This window comes from Lytechinus variegatus, chromosome 10, assembly GCF_018143015.1.
Source record: "Lytechinus variegatus isolate NC3 chromosome 10, Lvar_3.0, whole genome shotgun sequence".
Taxonomy (NCBI): Eukaryota; Metazoa; Echinodermata; class Echinoidea; order Temnopleuroida; family Toxopneustidae; genus Lytechinus; species Lytechinus variegatus.
Window position 1 is genome coordinate 26,590,468 of NC_054749.1, and position 4,572 is coordinate 26,595,039.

Sequence of the window (4,572 nt, forward strand, 5' to 3'; positions counted from 1 at the left end):
ACACCAAAATGTTCATTGGTGATGGTTTAGCACTTAAAGGATCACCAGTCGTTCTTAACGTTGCTCTTAACTTATGAACAGCTTTATGAAACACCCCCTCGGCTTGAGTACTCTAATGGGATTATGTGCATACACTGTGAGCAAGCTTGCTTAGATACATTGTCAAGGTACTATTATGCACTTAAATCATAATAATATTCAATCACCCAATACTCATTAGTATATACAGTATATACATAATGTATTCCATGATATATTATTAATTCAAATCTGTCCAGTCCACAAATTAAATTGTGATGATATAAAAAGTACATGTACATTCTGTTGCACCGATTAATTCAAACAAAGTTCTGAAAGATACGTACTGTATTGCATAGAGTATAATTGACTTTGACATTTACATGTAATTTTGTCCCATTATTTATTACTTTTTAAAGATAATAGTATCCATGCAGCAACATCATCGGTCGTACTGTTTGTTGATTATGCTACAATGGTATAGCTTTGAGCTCCTACATTATAAACTTGAGATAACATAAACCCATTTATAAGGGATGATAACTCCATGCATCTTCCTGATTTTGGTCTAGATGTCTGATTTGGATGATAATATCAGCATTGGCTGGCTGAACTTTGGGGAGCAACAAATTTATTGCCCTTATAAGAACCATAATTTCCCTCTGTTTCTATTAAAAGCAATATAATTCATATTCCCCTCAAGGCCAGTCAGTATTCTCATATAAAGTCTTACCTATTGAATAGAGTTTCATTTAAAAAATACAAACTTTCAGAAATAATGTAAATGATGCTGTTGAAATATCAATCAGGAATAGTCATCAGGAGATATATTTTATTTTCTTTTGAAAACATGGGCAGTTTTTTTTTCTTCTCTGCAGAAGTATATCCCTTTGAAGAGAGAAATAAATCTTTCTATATGACCCAGTAGCATTAAATCAATATTGTAATAGTAGATCTACTTCAGCATTTAATCAATGTTTTTGTCTTGATAAGTTGTCGGATGTGGCAACCCTCCGTGATTTGCTGAGAAGCACTATTACTATCATATCAAACATACTTTCATAATAATACATAGCGTTTAAAGTATTCCTATCTACATGTAGGCAAAGAGGGAAGATGTTTATTGTTATGGAGAAGTGGATTATATGAAATATAATGAGAATAAATATGATTTAAAGAGAAATGCCAGTAGTTGCAGTAAACACTTATTTCATGAGAAAGTCTGTAAAACCAGGCTTAATTGTCAGAATATCATCGAGGATCTAGATCTGGTACAGTTACATAAACTGAACTTTGTGAAATCTTGAAATCTACACTGAAAAATGTTCACACTGAAGATCACCAACACAGATAGGCACACGTGGGACAGTGTATTAATATTGCTGGAATAAAGACCTGACGGAAGTGACCGAATCCGCGCTTATTTTGCTTATTTCTCAGCAATTACACAATTTCTTCCAGAATCCTTTGGCACATATTTTTTATTCATACAAACAGACACTTGGGTGGTCATTATATTAGATTCTGTCAAAAGTCATTTTTGAGATCGTTACCTTTCCACTATCACGATCTGAAACCCTGATCCACTCCGATCATTAGATCGGCCAAGAGCCGAAATGAATCGGTTGTAATTGGGAGCAGCGTAATAGTGAAACGTTGTGAAGACGGGGTAACAGTGGGCATTTTATTCAGATCGCTGTGATCAAAATTTGATGCCAATCTTCCTGATCAGAAAATGCACATCTTGAATTGTGGGGGAAGTGGGAAAAGCGTAAGCAACAGGGCGCACAGTCATGGTAAGAACGTAATCGGAGTCTTTCTTGGCATACTGACAGCGGCACACGGACGTAATGAATCTCCTGTTCCTTTGGAAAACTTCTATTACTGCAAATTATTTTTCACTGACTCTCGGTAAAATGGTTCATTTTCCCCCGATGCTACCCAATTTGAAGGTTGGTCAAATCGTAGCAACATCGGCATAGTGGAACAGGGGCTTTAAGGTTGGATTTGAATGATTCTATATATTAAATGACTTTGTTGGTGAAAACATCCAACAAGTCCTATGAAACAATCCCCTGGATTCAAGCATACAATTTCTATGATCCTTTAATATAATAATAATGATAATAATACATGAGATTTATATAGCGCACTTTCCATCTTGATTAGATGCTCGAGACGTTTCAGAGCAGAACAACAAAAAGTAAGTACATATAATACATGTCTGAACAATATTAAAGTCAATGTCTATCAAAAAACACTCTTAGAGGCTGTTCTCACTACGTTCCTAACACTAGTTTACTGGAAACTAGTTTAACGCGTAGTGAGAACGGTCAAAGCGGTCTTGGAAGCGATCTTCCAAACCAGTTTGGAAAACCACTTTGCGATGTAGTTTTCAAGATCACTTTGCCTCGTTAAACTGGTTTTAGCGTAAGTGAGGACACAACCGTTCTTCGGGAAGCGATCTTCGCACATTTTGAGCGCGCTTCTCCACACGACAGGTGTATGATGCCTATGCTGCGGTTTCGAATTTCGCGCGAAACGTGTCACCCCACTGAGAGGGTTTCCATAGCAACAAGAGCGCTTTACGTGAAGTGATTTTGAAAACCACTTACGTGTGATCAAGTGGGAACGCTAGCAAAGCGATCTTCCAAAGTGGTTTCCTGAATCGGTTTCCAGTAAACTAGTTTTAGAAAGCGTAATGAGAACGGCCTCTTATACAGGTATGTTTTCAGGTTGCCCTTGAAGGTGGTCACTGATGGGACAGCACAAATGATATACATTCTATTACCATGGCTCTTTATCTCTTGCTTATTTCTATTTTGTATTGAGTGCCACACAGCATTGCATTGCCTCAAGGGTAGTAAGTGATCATTGTCAAGCCATTAGAAGAAGTCAGAAATTTATCATTACCATGGCAACCTTACAATGCTCTCTTTGCTGATAAGCTCTGGCTGTGAAAGTGACCTCTATTCGTGGAAAGGAACGTACAGGTGATGTTTGCTGCCACCTGACTTCGGTTTATACCATGATATTCAGTATTAAAGTCTGGCTGATTAGTGTTTAGCCTTGGGGTATGATCTATGTTTGATGCCTGGCAAAAGTTATGTTCACATGTGACCATCAGTTTTGACTGTTCAAAGATCCTTTGGCATTAACCTGGGAATTCAAACCCCAATGGCTGATTCCTGAGGCGGGTTCTAACAGAGGATAGCAAGAGACTTGATTACTGGAAATACCAGTTATCAGGAGTGCATGCTTCTCATTTTCCTGTACTGTGCGTGCAATGTTTTGAAAGTGACAACCTTCATGTGTCATTCTTATTCTCTAGAACACAAAACTATTCGTGTCCACACCAATGGTCCACACACACTATATCTCAAAAAGAGACCCCTCATTGCTCAGGGTTTCCAGCCTTAGACCCTAAGATTCATTGGGGTACTAAGCCTTTACTAATTATGGAGGACGTAAAACGTGTGTGCTCATGTGTCTTAACTCCAAGTCACCCTTGGGGACTTTAATTCTTGAGGATAACTTGGAATTGAAGTTGGACTTACGGCTGGTCGTGTGAACGTAGCAGGCCATGCCGATTCCCTAGACAATTGAAATGATGAAATCTAGGTTGCTTATCTGCATCGTAATACCAGTCACAAGGGATTCTTCCTTCAGGGGTTCTGTGTATGTCAGGCAAGTACTTCAATATCAAATTCAGTCCCTTATAAATCAAAGGAGAAATTATATTGTGTATCACTATCACATAACATACATTTACATGCCATGGAGTTAGTAGATATTTATGATTGGGAAGATTGAATTCAGAAGTGTGAATTTTGTTTTTATTTTCTATAATCTCATGGTACAAGAAAAAATCTTTCTTTTTTTTCTTGCTTTTCATGGCATATGTGAGTGTGCATTCCAACTGAACTCTGTCTTTTTGAATACTGAAATACTGTAGGCGTTTCATTTTTATAGCCCTTTGAAAGAAACGAATGACTTTACAAATTGATCATAGCAAGCCAAAAGGGATTCTCAATCATTTTCACAAATGTCAACCTGATATGGATTTAATATATTTGGCACTTAATAGATCATTCCTTCCATGCATAACAAAGAAGCATTTGCCCCCCCCCCCCCTCTCACTGGTGACATGACATTTGCCCCGGCAACAATTTCCAGGCTTTATTTTGTCTCAGTTCTAGGGTTAGGGTTGTAATATGGTTTTATGTTGGGTTAGGATAGGGTATAATGTTAAATCAAGGGTTGAAGCTGGTCATTCTGCTAAGGCCACTGCACACCTTACGACTGTTTGTGATCCGATTTTGGAACAAATCGCATTTTGCTCATTTTCTGAAAATGTGAATGGAACATATCATTTTATTTGAGGCTAAAATCAATTGAAAGAATACTAATATAACCATTTTGAAAGATTGCAAGCCTTTATTTTGGAGTGAAGGCCAAATTAGTTTCAAATCGTAGCCAATTATACGACTGCTATGACGTCATTAGGACTAGATATCAAATTTGATTTTATTCTAAAGAAGGATGATAGCATAG